The sequence below is a fragment of the Piliocolobus tephrosceles genome, chromosome 5 (genome assembly GCF_002776525.5).
Source record: "Piliocolobus tephrosceles isolate RC106 chromosome 5, ASM277652v3, whole genome shotgun sequence".
NCBI lineage: Eukaryota > Metazoa > Chordata > Mammalia > Primates > Cercopithecidae > Piliocolobus > Piliocolobus tephrosceles.
The window spans coordinates 163,058,987-163,075,046 of NC_045438.1; the positions used below are offsets into that span (position 1 = coordinate 163,058,987).

At 43.4% G+C, this 16,060-nt stretch overlaps 1 protein-coding gene and 1 pseudogene across 7 annotated transcripts in view; both read right to left on the reverse strand.

The window, feature by feature from the left end:
* Window positions 1-16,060, reverse strand: part of FARS2 (phenylalanyl-tRNA synthetase 2, mitochondrial) — a 521,198-nt gene that overhangs the window by 469,255 nt on the left and 35,883 nt on the right. The window lies entirely within an intron of this gene.
* On the reverse strand, window positions 10,523-11,395 carry LOC111548585 (annotated as a pseudogene). Its single transcript, XR_002733473.1, has one exon. The product of XR_002733473.1 is annotated as a 60S ribosomal protein L7a pseudogene (transcript).

Here is a 16,060-nt window from a genome sequence, read left to right on the forward strand (position 1 = left end):
GAAAGAAAGAAAGAAAGAAAGAAAGAAAGAAAGAAAGAAAGAAAGAAAGAAAGAAAGAGGAAATGACCAGATGCCTATGACTATTATCTAAGCAATCTGTCTCCCTCATCCAACAGTGCTCCCTGCCCCACCCACCACCTCCACACAGACACCTGTCACCTCAGTAATTAACTAAGGGAAAAATCTGCATAAAAGTGAGAAGACAGCTACATTTCCAATCCCCACAACCGTCGTGAAATTATCTAAATGTGAATGCCGTATCAAACCAAACATGCTTCTCTTTGAAAAAAAAAAAAAAAAAAAGTAAGGATCAGCGTCAGATGTCCCTTCCAAGTCAAAGGTCAGGAAGAATTTCCACTGTGTCACTCTGAATCAGCAGCTATGTATGACTATAAACAGATATAATATTTGGATATGCTTATGTTATATATACTTACATGTACACACACAGACACACGTATCTCTGTTCTACCTGTATCAAAAAAGGTTTCGGAGCAGTAATCCAATCACGTTCTGCCCTCAGTGAGGGCTCTAAAAGATACACAGCAGGAAATCTACCACGGATCATACATCCTTTCTCTAACTACTCACAGAGTCCTCATAGATAAATAAAAAACAAAAAATGAAAACATTTTTAAATTTGACATCTAAACTTTCTGCTCCAACTACTGACAGAGCTCTCATATATAAATTTTAAAATGGCAAATTTTTAAAATTTTATATCTAAACTCATCTTTTTTTTAATAGATAAAGGAATTTATTATGGAAATTGGCTTATGTGGCTATTGAGACTGTGAAGTCCTGTAATTTGTAAACTGGAGAACTAGGAAAAAGGATGAGTTCATGTCCTTTGCAGGGACATGGATGAAGCTAAAAACCATCATTCTCAGCAAACTATCACAAGGACAGAAAAACAAACACTGCACGTTCTCACTCATAGAGGGGAATTGACAATGACATCACTTGGACACAGGGCGGGAAACATCACACGCCGGGGCCTATTGGAGGGTGGGGGGCTGGGGGAGGGATAGCATTAGGAGAAATACACAATGTAAATGACGAATTGATGGGTGCAGCAAACCAACATGTCACATCTAAACTCATCTTTTAAACAAAAGCAAGGCAAAGAGAATACTTGTTTCCCCTGAACCCCAAGTGTCATCCCCAAACTTTGATGAACTTTCAACCAAATAAGCTTAAAGCCACAGTCCAAGACAGCCATTGCTGTTATAGAAGAAAAGATAACACAGATACAGCTCTGCCATTTTAAACAAATCCCAGGGTCCCGGAAGGGGCTTGGACAAAGCACTCCTTGAAACCAAAAGACTCTCAGATTGACTGTATGGTTCAAAGATACACCTAGATTTTCTAATTTAATAAGGAGGCTAAGTGTTGAAATACACAGGAGTGTAGGAAGCATTATAACTATGTTCACCAGAGGAAATGGCAGTCTAAATGAGAAACCTTCAGGAACTCTCAGAAATATCAGCACAGGTGTCTACCGAGTATATAGTCTTCAGTTTATGAAATGGAACTGCCATCAAAACCCAAAGTGAGCTAAAGCTTGCATTGAAATCTAGGCAAGCAAACAGTTGCTCTTTATCTTCCAAACTGCAAGGCTCTGCAGAGTAAACTAGATCTATCTTTTAGCAACTCGCACCGTATCATTTCAATGTAAAAACATACTCCATAAAGACATAAAAATGATCTTCCACCACAAATTAACAAAATAGAAGAAATTCCCTTCATACGTAAGGAATAAATTTCAGCAATCTCAGCTAATAAGGACACCCTAAGACAAGAAAAGACATTTTTGTGTCTTTTCCTTTTTTTTTTTTTTTTTTGAGATGGCGTTTTGCTGTGTCGCCCAGGCTGCAGTGCAATGCCACAATCTCAGCTCACTGCAACCTCTGTCTCCTGGTATTTTTGTATCTTTTGACAGTAAAAATCTTATTTAAAGCCCAAAGAACAAGGTATTAAAAAGAAATCACAGCAGTGGTCCCACATCTTGATGGCACATTAGAATCATCTCAGAAGCTTTTTAAAAATCCCACTGACCAATGCCCACATCAAATCTGTTACACTGGAGTCTCTGGACGTGAGACTCTAGCATCATTGTTTTTCTAAGCTCCCCAGGTGGACTGCAGTGTATAGCCATAGCTGGGAACCACTGAATTAGAGACTATTTTAAAGATATCTTCCAAGTCAGAGAGTTCCTCTTTGCAAGATCATGGGCCCTTGATGTGCTGGGACAAGAAGCATTTGTCTAAAGCAAGTGTTTGTCTAAAACCACCAGCTAAGATGGTGCGCTGTACAAGCCACAGTCCAAGACAGCCATTGCTGCTATAGAAGAAAAATTTACACAGATACAGCTCTGTAGTTTTAAACAAATCCCAGGGTCCCAGAAGGGGCCCCGGGAGTGGGGCTGAAGACCATGTACACCCCGGCTTCCCAGCCTTAAAATGCAACCCTGATGAGGCAGGGTCCAGGACGCCACTCAGTCTGTATTTTCAAGAGGCATCTCCCTGACAACAATACAAGAAGCAGTGGAGACAGACAGTGACATGAAGTGACGCACAGGCCCAGCAGAGCGGCGGCATCCAGGGGCGGCGCTATTTTCAGAAGGCCACGCAGCCCCACTGTGACTGAGGGAAAAGGCATATCCTCTTAACAAAAATAATACAGACAAATGTGTAGGTTTCTTAGCTGTTGCCCCTCTGTTGATAAAGCTGCAAAATTCACTTTATCTAAATGTTAGAAGTCCTCAGTGTTTACCATTGATGCCCTTCAGGCTTCCCCTAACCTATATCCAGCTTTAGATACTGTTGCTTGGTTTTATTTAAAAGTAAACTTCTGATGGGAATGGGCAGAGTGGAGATGTTTTTAAAAACTCCACAGGAACCAACGCATATTTGCTTCCAATTATTTAAAGGCAAAATTTTACCCAAAAATCTTAAATAAAAGGGAAATCAAAAATACGACAGACTTTTTAAAGATGACGTTTTTATTTTTTTTTTTTAATTTAATTTAATTTTTTTTTTGAGACAGAGTCTTGCTCTGTCGCCCAGGCTGGAGTGCCGTGGCCGGATCTCAGCTCACTGCAAGCTCCACCTCCCGGGTTTATGCCATTCTCCTGCCTCAGCCTCCCAAGTAGCTGGGACTACAGGCACCCGCCACCTCGCCCGGCTAGTTTTTTATAGTTTTTAGTAGAGACGGGGTTTCACCGTGTTAGCCAGGATGGTCTCGATCTCCTGACCTCGTGATCCGCCCGTCTCGGCCTCCCAAAGTGCTGGGATTACAGGCTTGAGCCACCGCGCCCGGCCCCGACGTTTTTACATAACAAGAACATTTTAAAGCATACATTTGGAAAGCATACATTTTAAAGCATACATTCCAGGAAAAAAAGTCATATAAAAATATGTGAAAATTAGTTTTTGTTGTTCCTGTTGTTATTCTTTTGGTTTTTTATTTATTTTTTGTTTCTGAGATGGAGTTTTGCTCTTGCTGCCCAGGCTGCAGTACAATGGCACGATCTTGGCTCACTGCAACCTCTGCCTCCTGGGTTCAATCAATTCTCCTGCCTCAGCCTCCTGAGTAGCTGGGATTACAAGTGCCCACCACCACACCCGGCTATGTTTTGTATTTTTAGTAGAGATGAGGTTTCACCATGTTGGCCAGGCTGGTCTCGAACTCCTGACCTTAAGTGATCCGCCCGCCTCGGCCCCCCAGAGTGCTGGGATTACAGGCCAAAATTAGTTTTTTTAAGAGAATTTTTATTTAAAAAGAGCGAACTCTACGAGTCCTTCACGACATGAACTCTGAAGGCAGGCTCTGAATCACTGATGCTATTAGGCAGGGGCCCTCAGTCACGCCCCTTGGACTCTCTGTGCCTCACCTTACCTGTATGTCACAGAAGTTAAGCTTCTGGAGTCAAATTCAGATTCAGGTCTGCACATGTTAGCAATGTGAGCTCACTTAACCTCTCTGTGCTACTCTTCCTCCGCTGTAACACTGAAAGACAAATAATTACCTACCTCCTATGTGAAGAAATTGGAACCCCTGTGCTCTGCTGTAAAATGTAAATGGAATGTAAAATGGTACAGCCACTGTGGAAAACAGTACGGAGGTTCCTGACAATTTAAACATAGAATTGTCATATGATCGAGCAATTCCACTTGTGGATCTGTACCCAGAATAACTAAAAGCAGGATCTTGAAAAGATACTTATATGCCCAAGATCACAGCAATATTGTTCACAATAGCCAAAAGGTAGAAGCAACCCGAGTGTCTACTGCTGAATGAATGGAGAAACACTGCGTGCTCTGTCCAGACAACGGAATACTCCTCGGCATAAAAAAGGAAGGACATTCTGGTACGCGCTACAACATGGGTGACCCATGAAAACGTTATGCTCACTGAAATAAACCAGATGAAAAGGACACATACTGTATGATTCCACTCATACGAAGCTCCTAGAGTGGTTAAATTCAGAGACAGAAAGTAGAATGGTGGTTGTCAGAGGCTTGGGGGAGAGGGGATGGGGAGTTCATGTTTAATGGGTACAGAGTTTCAATTTGGGAAGATGAGAGAGTTCTAGAGATGGGTGTTGGTGATGGTATATGAGACCATGAATGTACTCAATGCTAGCTAACTGTATGCCTAAAAATGGCCACAATGATAATTTTTTTTTGTTTTGTTTTTTTGTTTTTTGTTTTTTGTTTTTTGAGACAGAGTCTCGCTCTGTCGCCCAGGCTGGAGTGCAGTGGCCGGATCTCAGCTCACTGCAAGCTCCGCCTCCCGGGTTCCCGCCATTCTCCTGCCTCAGCCTCCCAAGTAGCTGGGACCACAGGCGCCGCCACCTCGCCCGGCTAGTTTTTTGTATTTTTTAGTAGAGACGGGGTTTCACCGTATTAGCCAGGATGGTCTCGATCTCCTGACCTTGTGATCCACCCGTCTCGGCCTCCCAAAGTGCTGGGATTACAGGCTTGAGCCACCGCGCCCGGCCTACAATGATAGTTTTTATGTTTGTACATTTCACCACAATTAAAAGCAAAAATAAAAAAATGAGAAAGAATAGTGCCCACCTCCTAGAGTTGCAGTGGGGATTAAACATACGGGAAGTGTTTAGCATGCACCTGGCACACAGTAAGCCCTCTGTGGATATCACTGCTATCTTACCTTCCCGCCTTTGTAGCTCCCCACAGTCCCTGCCACAGTGTTTTACGTGAAAAGATGCTCACTGCCTAAACTCCGATTCTCCCCCTTGGAGCTATATACCTTCTGTGACACAACATTTCTAGCCCTGGGCTTCTTTCCAGCGTAAACACTCCTTCGTTTAGAGAAAACTCCCACTGCAACAGGATGAAGATGAAGAGGCCACCTATTTCTGAACGGAGTCTTCACCTTATATAAAGCTAAGACGACCCACTGAAAACAACCTAGTCTGCTGTCTTTACTTCCTAAATGGTTAATAATTTTGGCTCAAAAATAGGTTCAAAGACTATGGTTATCGTATAGATCTGATAGAAGAGAGAAAAAAGTCCCCTTGCTACTCATAAACATTCTCTCATTTTTATCATTTTTTACCAAAACTATTTGATTTCTTTGCTTGATCCTTTTTAAAATGTTTTATTATTAAATTTCCAAGCACACACAAAAGGAGAGTTCAGCTAGCATAAGGTCACCAGCTTCAAAGCCAATCGTAACCCTGTTGACTCAAACACCTAAGACTCAAAAAAAAAGAATAACACCATCAGTTACAATTGAAAGAATTTTTAACTCTAACAACAATCATCATCACTATTTTTATTTAATTTAAAAATATCTTTTCACCTCCTTTCATTTCTTCCTTTGAAACTTCAAATAATGTCAATGCCCACCTTGCTAGGTTATTGTGAGGATGTAATGTGTATGAAGGCACATAGCTTGGTGTGTAGCATGTACTAGTTCCTGAGAAATACTAGTTCTCCAGAGACTGCTGCTTCACGCCACTCTCCAAGACTGAGACACACCCCCCATCTGTGGTGTTAAGTGGTATGTTGGCTTTTGCCCACAGTTCCTGGCTCATAACTCCTACAGCCCTTGTTGTGGGTGTGTTAGGCCATGTCGGATGCTTCAGGCCTCAGGGGCAGGCCTCTGACCTCCTGCCCTCCTTTTGCTATATGTTCCCCCAGCTTTCTGATAGTGAGTCTTAAGATCCTTCCATGAGAGAGTCCCACCCTATACTTTGGGGGAAGGAATGCTGATGTCATGAAGCTTCCATAAAAACCGAAGGCAAAAGGGATCAGGGAGCTTCCTGATAGCTGAACACGTGAAGGTTCCTGGAGAGTGGCACACCCAGGGAGGGCGTGGGAGCTACACACCACTTCCCCCATACCTTGCCCTGCACGTCTCTTCATCTGTACCCCTTGTAATATCCTTTATGATAAACCAGCAGTCATAAGTTTCTCCCTAAGTCCTGTGAGCCTCTCCAGCAAATTAATCACACCCAGAGAGGAACTCATCAGTCAGAGGGTCAGGAGGCCAGGACTTGTGACCGTCGGGGAGCGAGGGGGACAGTCACGGGGACTGAGCCCGCAACCTGCGGGATCTGACACGATCTCTGAGTAAAGAGTGTCAGAACTGAATCAGAGGACACCCAACTGGTGCCTGCTACTTGGTCACAGAAGCCTTCTTCTGTGTTGATGATTGTCGTAGTATGAGTGTACAGGAAAAACAGTTAGAGAGTTTCCCCTACACACCACCACAAACACGTCATTCTCCATTCTTTGTCCTCTACTCCTCCTTTCCCTTTCTAAACACTGGTCCTGGCTTCCTTCCTGCCCCTCCACCTCCTTTTACACCAAGAATCCGAAACTCAAATGCCTAGTCACCAATTCAATCATCAAGAAGACCCCAAATAAGTGGCTAAATTGAACTGATAAATGTATTTCACAATTAGGGCACTTGTTCCTGAATTAAAATTATAAAACATACCTCTTTATTATTTATAACTATATAGAACATCGGGCTAGATGCTAGGTTGCATAATAATCACAAACAGGAATTCATATGCAGGTCATTCGTTCGTGTGTGTGTGTGTGTGTGTGTTTTAAACATTAAACTTATTTTTTGATGATCTAAGAAGTTTTATCTGATAATGAGATTCATTTATTTGCAGTACTTCTCACCTGTGGCAGACCTGCCACCTCTAATTTGCTTTAAAAGGAATTCTAATCACCCAATCAATCATGTTCTTGACCTTCAGCCTTCACAGCCACTTCACTGTGGTCAAAATTGACTCTAAAAATTCCTGTTGTAACAGTTCTGTTGTCCTCAAGTTCCAAAATGCCAGCGACAGGGATATAATTTGAACAAACCTTCTGATCGATGAACAACAACAACCAAAAAAATGGTACATGGAGTTTCTAATTTGTTTTCTAACAAGATTCTTTAAGTAAAAGTGAATATCTATGATATTATTAAGTAATAACTTTTCTCCCATTGGGGTTTAGAGATTTATAAATCATCCAAGTTTCCTGTAGTGAATCCAGTCTCTTCACCACAAAAATCACACGGCCTAGTTGTGGCTTTAAATGCCATCTTTTATAATGCAGGTATACAGAATGGTCAAGTAATAATCCTTCCATCCCCACCTCCTCCCCTCCCAGCATACATGCAACCTTAATTGCATTAGCATCCATCTTTCCTGCTCGCATCCTACGTGGATGCAAGCAGAAGCTTTCTGGCCTAGGCCAAAGCCTCATGGCTCATTCACTTCAACATATAATTTCTCCTACTGAAACAAAAAGCACCCCCTCTCTTGACAATCCTCTCTTGATAGCTCAACCCCCTCTTTCACGGCCTTGTGTCTTTCTTTCCCAAGAAGGCACTGAGACATAAACACTAAACACTTCTTGTTTGCAATTCACCTCTCAACCCAGCGAATTCTGGGTTCTCTCTACCACTGCACTGGAGCTATTTCCAACAGTGTCACCAATGCCCTCCTATTTACTCAATCCAGCAGCCACTTGTCAGTGCTTTTCTTACTTGAATTCTGTGCAGCATTGGCCGCCATTGGTTGCACATTGGTTGTACCCTCTTCAGAACTGTGCCTTCCATCAGTTTTTGTGGCCTCTCTTCTGGCCTTCTCACCTCCCTGAACTCTCCCACTCATCTTCTTTAAGGATCTTCTATCATCCCTATCACTCAATACAGAGTTCCATCTTTGGTCCTCTTCTCCCTCTACTACACACCCTTTTTTGGTCTCATCTACCTACAAATATAATAGGCTTGAATTACCAATTATTCACCAAGGTCTCCTAAATATTTGTATTTCCAACACCAGTCTCCCTTAAAAGCTCCAGGCTACACGTGCACCTGTCTATGCGGGACTTCTCCACTTGGGTGTCCCTCAGGTACCTCAAACTCAACACAACCAAATCTAATACCACCTTGTGCATTTACTACCCGGGTGAACACTACCAACCACCACCTGAGTACCCAATCCAGAAAACTGGGAGGCATCCTTTAGTGTTCCTTCTCTTCAGTTCCTCATATCCAATCAGGTTACTTCCAAATCCCAAATCACTCTGGCATTTGTCCATCTCTCCATTTTGTCTATTGCTGGCAGTTCAAGACTTCATCATCTCTCACCGAGATTACCAGAAGTATCACACAAACGTAGTTCTCTGCCACCAATTCACACACGTGCCTCTGGCCTGCTCTCCAGGCTGCTGTCAAAATGATCTAAAACACAAGTCTTAAAAGGTCACTTTTCTGCTTAAGACTCTTCAGAAAAATCTAAAGTCTTTGGCCTTCATAATTTATTTCCTGAATACCTGACCAATCTCATGTCTTGTCATCAACCACCTCCCTGGAAACATCAACCATACAGACACATGTGTCATACAAACATAGTTCCCTCAGCCAAGGAAAGGTCTCCCAGCCCCTTCACCTGCTTACCTCCTGTTCATTCTGACAACCCTCCTGAGAAAACCTTCTCTGACTCGATCTGTCTGGGTCCTCCTTTCTGACCTCACAGCACATATCTGTCTACCTATCTATAATATGATCACCCATATTATAGATTTTTATTGTAATTGATCACTTATCAGTCTCCCCTACAGACTATGCACTCTTTGGAGGAAGAAAATAGTATATCTCACTAGTCTCTGTATATGCAACAATTAGCACATCTTTGTAAAATTAACAAATGAATACTCATAAAGAAATCTGATTCTTCATCAAAAATATTCAATATTTAATTCTTTTTTTTTTTTTTTTAAAGAGATGGGGTCTTGCTGCTGTCCATACTGGTGTGCAGTGGCTCAATCACAGCTCACTTTAACCTCAAACTCCTGGGTTCCCGTCTTAGCCTCCCTAGTAGCCGAGACCATAGTCATATGCCACCACTCAGTTATTCAATATTTAATTCTAAGGGTAAAAAGGATTGATAAATCTCTCACTAATTATCAGTACCAGAAAGACTAAATAATTATTTTTCATAAGAAAGATCTCAGACTTCATTTTCTTAAAAATTATAAAAATCAAGAGGATTCTTTTCCCCAAATTGGATAGTTTAGGAAGTTGGGATCACCATTGGCCTCTAAAGCCTCTTCACCCACCTCCCGCCGAACCCTCCAGGACCTCACCTTCAGAGAAACGTTTTAAGCAGCACTGGATTTTGGAAAAAAGATTAGAAGGTGTTCAACTTATTCAAAATCAGCATCCTACTAAAATCCCAATGACAAATGAAAGGATCCAGGCTAAGCACCAGCTTCTTGTGGTTAGATCTTGTATTACATCATGTCAACAAGACTGAATTAATCAGAATGACTAGGTACTTATTAGGTAAATGTTAACAAAGCCTGTTCTTCATGGTAAATGCACATTGCACCATAAAGTTTCTACAACTATTTCTGAAGTGTATGAAAGTAATAAAAATACAGGTAGACTCTTATATACACTACATGCTTCAAGAAGACATTTGGAAAGAAATTTTCCTTGTAAGATTAGCACAGGCTAGGCATGGTGGCTCACACCTGTAATCCCAGCACTCTGGGAGGCTGAGGTGGGAGGATCACTTGAGCCCAGGAGTTCTAGACCAGACAGGGCAACATAGTGAACCCCTGTCTCTTCAAAAAAGTTTAAAAGTAACTGGGCATGGTGGTGTGTGCCTGTGATCCCAGTTACTCGAGAAGCTGAGGTGGGAGGTGGGAGGCTGGCAGGAGGTGGGAGGTGGGAGGCTGGCAGGAGGTGGAGGCTACAGTGAACCATGATTGTGTCACTGTACTCCAGCCTAGAGGACAGAGTGAGAAAACAAACAAACCAAAGATTAACACAGTGCTGCCATTCTAGAATTATCTAAAACCACCCCCAGGGGGATAAAAGGGACATACTACCAACTAAAGTTGAGCTCATCAACCAATCACAGGTCATCAAAATAGGAGTATGTCAACCTAGAATTTTTATCCTTCAAGTAGAAAAACTGAGCTACTTTCCATATTAAGCATATTCTACTTTAAAAACTCCTATATTTTTTTAAGGAAAATTTGTATTTTAATTATTTTTACGTACAGAAAACTCAACAGTGTACATTTAACCCAACTTAGTGGCAAGTTCTTTAGCCTTTGCCTTTTCGAGCTTGGCGATATGAGCCACAGACTTGGGACCCAGGACATTGCCGCCCCAGTGACGGCGGATCTCATCGTATCTGTCATTGTAATTGGTCCTGATAGCTTCCACCAGCTTAGCCAAAGCGCCTTTGTCTTCCGAGTTCACCTGTGTGAAGGCGACAGTGGTGCAGGTCTTCCTGTGGACTAGACGGCCCAGTCTGGCCTTCCCCTTGATAATGCAGTAAGGGACCCCCATTTTACGACACAGGGCAGGCAAGAAGACAACCAGCTCGATGGGATCCACGTCGTGTGCAATCACTACCAGCTGAGCTTTCTTGTTCTCCACCAAGGTGGTGACGGTGTTAACTCCTGCTCGAAGGACAGGTGGTCTCTTAGTGGGGACATCCCTTTGCCAGCAGCTTTCTTCTCGGCCCGGGCCAACAGCCTCTGCTGCTTCTCTTGCTTTGTCTCTGGTCTGTACTTGTGGGCCAGCTTAAGCAGCTGAGTAGCTGTTTGGCGGTCCAGGGCCTGGGTGAACTGGTTAATAGCAGGAGGCACTTTCAGCCGCTTATAGAGGATGGCTCTCTGCCGCTGCAACCTGATATAGCGAGGCCATTTCACAAAGCGGGTGAGGTCTCTTTTGGGCTGGATGTCCTGTCCAATGCCAAAATTCTTAGGTCTTTTCTCAAAATCAGGGGATTCACCACTTTCTTGGCCTCCTGCTTTTTCACAACAGCAGGGGCCGGAGCCACCTTCTTTCCCTTGGCCTTCTTTCCTTTCAGCATCTTGGGTGGTGGGAGGAGAAACTAAAAACTCCTATATTATTTAATATAGGCTGTCTTGTTTTCTAACTTTGAAAATTTAGAAATAAACATATTGTGCATTTTAAGTTGTCAATTTAAAACAGTTACCCAAATTGTTTTGATCTTTTCTCCCACGGAGTTTGCAATCTCAGAGGTAACTTAAATGCAATCTGTGAGATATTATGGTTTTCATCCACAGAGCCTGCCAGCTTTGTACAGAAAGCGAACTACCTACCTAGAGAAACCTCTGTATCAGGAAGCTTGAGTTGTCAACTGTTACTGTTTCCCTCACACACAGAGTCGGTACAAAACAGATCAATGGGGGTAAAATGTCATTGACTTAAGACTTCTGTTGAAGGTTCTGGATATCAAAATATACCAAAAGTCAACTTTCTGGTAGTTTCAGGAAATGTGATACACAGTAAGCTATTTCTTATTTCTGTCCAAAACTATTTCACACTTTAAAGCACCATTATTTAATATCAATCTTGAAAATTTTACACTCTCTAACTAGCTTTCAAAAAGAACCATGAACACAAAAGAGTGGCATTCCTTCTGTTTTGGATTTTCTCTGGTACAAGAATTCAAACTGAGGCAGGAGAATCGGGTTTGGAGGCAGGGAACCTAAGGCCAATTCACACTGACTTCCTACAACTAAATCAAAAGGAAAACCCCAACTTTCCATGCCCAAGTAACAAAAGACCCAGAGCCTACTTCTCCCCACTCTTCTCCATGTGGTAGATGAAAAACTGAAAGTACCTCTGATTGGTCCCCTCCTGCAACCAATCAGACTAGTCACAGGCCAAGTCTTCATTTGCACTGGAGTATAACCTTGTAACTTCACTTCAGCCTCTGATTAGTCCCCTCCTGCAACCAATCAGACTAGTCACAGGCCAAGTTTTCATTTGCATAGGAGTGTAACTTTGTAACCAACTTCACTTCAGCCTCTCATTGGTCCCTTTCCGCAACCAATCAGACTGGTCGTGGACCACTACTTCATTTACCCAGAGCGTACACCAAGTAACCAATGTGAACCCTCTAGAGGGTATTTAAATCTCAGAAAATTCTGTAACTGGCCTCTTGAGCCACCTGCTTGTGCCCCTTCCCATTCTGGGGAGTGTACTTTCAAAATCTGTGGTTTTCTTTCATTGCTTTGTTTGTGCTTTTTGTCCAATTCTTTGTTCAAAACGCCAAGAACCTGGACACCTTCCTCCAGTAACAAAACAACCTTGACCTCACAATAAGTTATCAAACAAAGGTGCTCCAGAAAGAAGCGATGACCCCAAGAGTTCTGATAGTGATTCCCTCTTGGAACGCAGGAGGGATTGGTGTTTGGGAGAAGCTCAATGGCATATGTGATGTTCTTTTTTGACTAGGATGGTCAGGGTATTTGCTTTGTTATAATTCATTGAGGTTTAAAAAAAAAGAAGTCACTTCAAGCTATTGACCAGAAACATCAAAAGAAGCAGACAGCAAGATCTCAGGGCAGATGGCTGGACAAAACATGAGAGATCATCACTGGACTCGGCACAGTAGGAAAGTAAGACCCAGAGGAGAAGATCTTTGTCACCCAGTCCCGGCTGTGACGCTGCCAATGAGCAACATGGGAACAAACGTGTTGGATGCAGCGACATTCCCTGGATAAATATGAGGAGGGCTCGGAGAACAAGGCAGGTGGGAGGAAGGAAGATGACGAAAGGGAGAGGAAAAGAGAAAATATTACAGGAGAACATGACAGATACCTGCACTACCTTAATAATAATCAGAGGCTTCTGTGACTGTTTTCCTCATCCCCAGCCTCTGTCTTCAGTAGAGTGAACAGCTTTAAATTTCCCAAGTGTGGCCACAAAGACGAATCATCTCTTGAAAAAAACAACTGGAGCCACATGGGGCTGGAGCAACTTGAAGAGCTCCGCATCTTAAGGAATTCCCCGTATGTACTAACAGTGTTTTTCTGGAAGAGGCTGACATCCAATCATTCAAATAAACGGAGCTATTTCTGACACAGAATTTGTGGCACTCTACAAGGTCCTCCAAGGGAGCAGCATCGACAGAAAGTAGACCAACTCTCTAAGACTTTCTGTGGGACGGGGAAGGGCTACGAGGTGGGAGAAAGCACGAAGGAACAGCAGCCCAAACGTCCCCTCGTTGGGCTCGCACCAGGCCAGGGGCAGGCTAATTTCAGGGACATGGGAGAGCAAGAGGAAATAGGCAATGGAAAAATGGCCACTCTCAATGCCAAAAAGAGAATCAGGATAGAAAAAGGAAACAGTGCAGCCAGGAAGGAACGGGCCATGGGATGGGCTGAAAACACCTCCGTGAGAAGTTCTGAGCACTAGAACAGGATGATAACAAGGACCACTCCACCGTTTCTCTTCTCCCTTCCCCACTAGCACCACTGCCACCTCTGACACAAGGTCCACAGCAAATGTCTACAGCCCAGATCCCCACAAACAGAACTGAGAAGCCAAGTCAGGCAAAGGAATGCCTCGGGCTCAACATGGAAAATCAAATCTGAACACGGTATCACACCCAGAAAATGTGCTTTGCTTTGGAAAGAATCAACACCAAAACCAAATTGAGCTTCTCTGGCTCTTCACCTAAAAAGCTAGCCAGGCTAACAGTAAAGCTGGAGCTAACAGGCAGCCCTCAACAGAGTCAAGCCACGGGGCAATGGCCATGCTCTGTGTTCCACAGGCGGCCAGGCCCGGGGCCACAAGTGCAGCCAGTCTTCCCGTGTTAGGTCTGACGAGGTCAGGCTTTCTGCAGTCTGGGCTCGGAGGGGAACAGGCCCCAGGAGGAGTTTATCACTCTCAGAAAGATTCTGCAGTGGCACCAAAATTAACGTGGAAATTATTCAACCTATAGAAACTATTCTCTCTCACACACATACACACAGGCCAACATATGTGTCACATACATAAAAATAAACTATATAGTATGCATGTTCTACATTATATACACAATTATATGATATTAATGTATTTGGTACCCATATCATACATGTATTTTATAAATCACATTATATATAATTATGTATATAATACACATACACATATATGTAATTTAGTTCTACATACAGACTGATAGAGCATGGGTAGGAAAAAGCACTTTATATTCTGAATAGAAGTACAAACTGGCCAGGCACAGTGGCTCACACCTATCATCCTAGCAGTTTGGGAGACTGAGGCAGGCAAATCACTTCATTCCAGGAGTTACCAGTCGGGCAACATGGAGAAAACCCCTCTCTACAAATAACGTAAAAATTAGCCAGGTATGGTGACATGCAACTGTAGTCCCAGCTACTTGGGAGGCTGAGGCAGGAGGATCACTTGAGCCCAGAAGGTCAAGGCTGCAGTGAGCCAAGATCACACCCCTGCACTTCAGCCTGGGTGACAAAGTGAGACTCTGTCTCCAAAAAAAGTGTAAACTTAGTGCCCTTAGGATAAGCACCATAAGATACTATAAGGAGACATGGACAGTCAGATTATAATTGTATCTAGGAAAAAGGCGTCAGTGTTGACCCCACTGACAACAATCAATCCAGTGTTCAACTTAAAGTGTACTAAATGCAGGCCTATGAATTAAAGTGTCTGGAAATCAGTATTTAGAGGATGAGCAAAAAAGGTTACCTTTATCCTGGAGAAAGAGACATAAGAAGGGCACGGCTATCATACTTGAAATGTTATGATGCAAACGGAGGAAGAAATGTGTTCTAGGCAGGTGTATGAGACTGTGGGTGGGAAGGAGAGATCAAAGTGGAAGAACCATATTCTCCACAGGTATGAACTTAACAACTGGGGCAAACAACTGGAGAGAAGCAGCCCCGTGCAAAGCAGCACCACCCAAGACTGAGGAATTCCAGGGAATGCCACGAGGCCTCTCAGCAGTGCTGAGGGTGACTGCTAGCTGGGCTTCATGGCCCCTTACCACCCACAGAGATCACATCACTGAGAGAGACACTGAAACTTGACCTAAATGGTTTGACATTTCAAGAGATATGAACTCCTTCTCTACCTGCCCTAAAGCTGCTGATATGGAACTGCTAATGGAGAGACTGAAAAAGCAGTCTTCCCTGAAGACAGAACGCACCTGCTGATGCAGCCTTATATTCAAGAAATAACTGTCAGTACCCACCACGTGCAAAGATGAACCTCCATGGTCCTCCGCATCCTCCCACATACTTTAGGAGTCTCTCAAAAGTAGCTGAGAACAGCATTTTGCTCACAAAGGTATAATACACGTTAAGAAAAATGTTCAGAGGACTTAAAATGTCTATTCTCCTCAAGAACCAAACCCCACTCTTCTTCTCAGCACAGCCCTCATCCTCCAGCAGCTGGTGTTCCCCCATCAGTCTCTCTGGATCCCACCTTCCTCCCCTTCTCCCTCTGGACTCCTCCTCCGGCTTATTACTCCCCTCAGTCGCCTCCTGGACACTGCTCCCTTGGCCTCTTCGGTCCCTGCATCTGATGCTTCTCACCCTGACTGCTTCTGCACCTCAGACAGATAAGGCTCCTGTCAGCCTCTCCCTCTCCAACCTGTGGCCTTTTCTTTCTCGCTTCAAGTCTCTTGAAATCTGTATTTGTTGCCTGCCCCCTTTGCTGTTACTTTTTCTCCTTGCTACCTGGGTTCTCAGAGCCAGGCACATGGCAGGCACTCCAC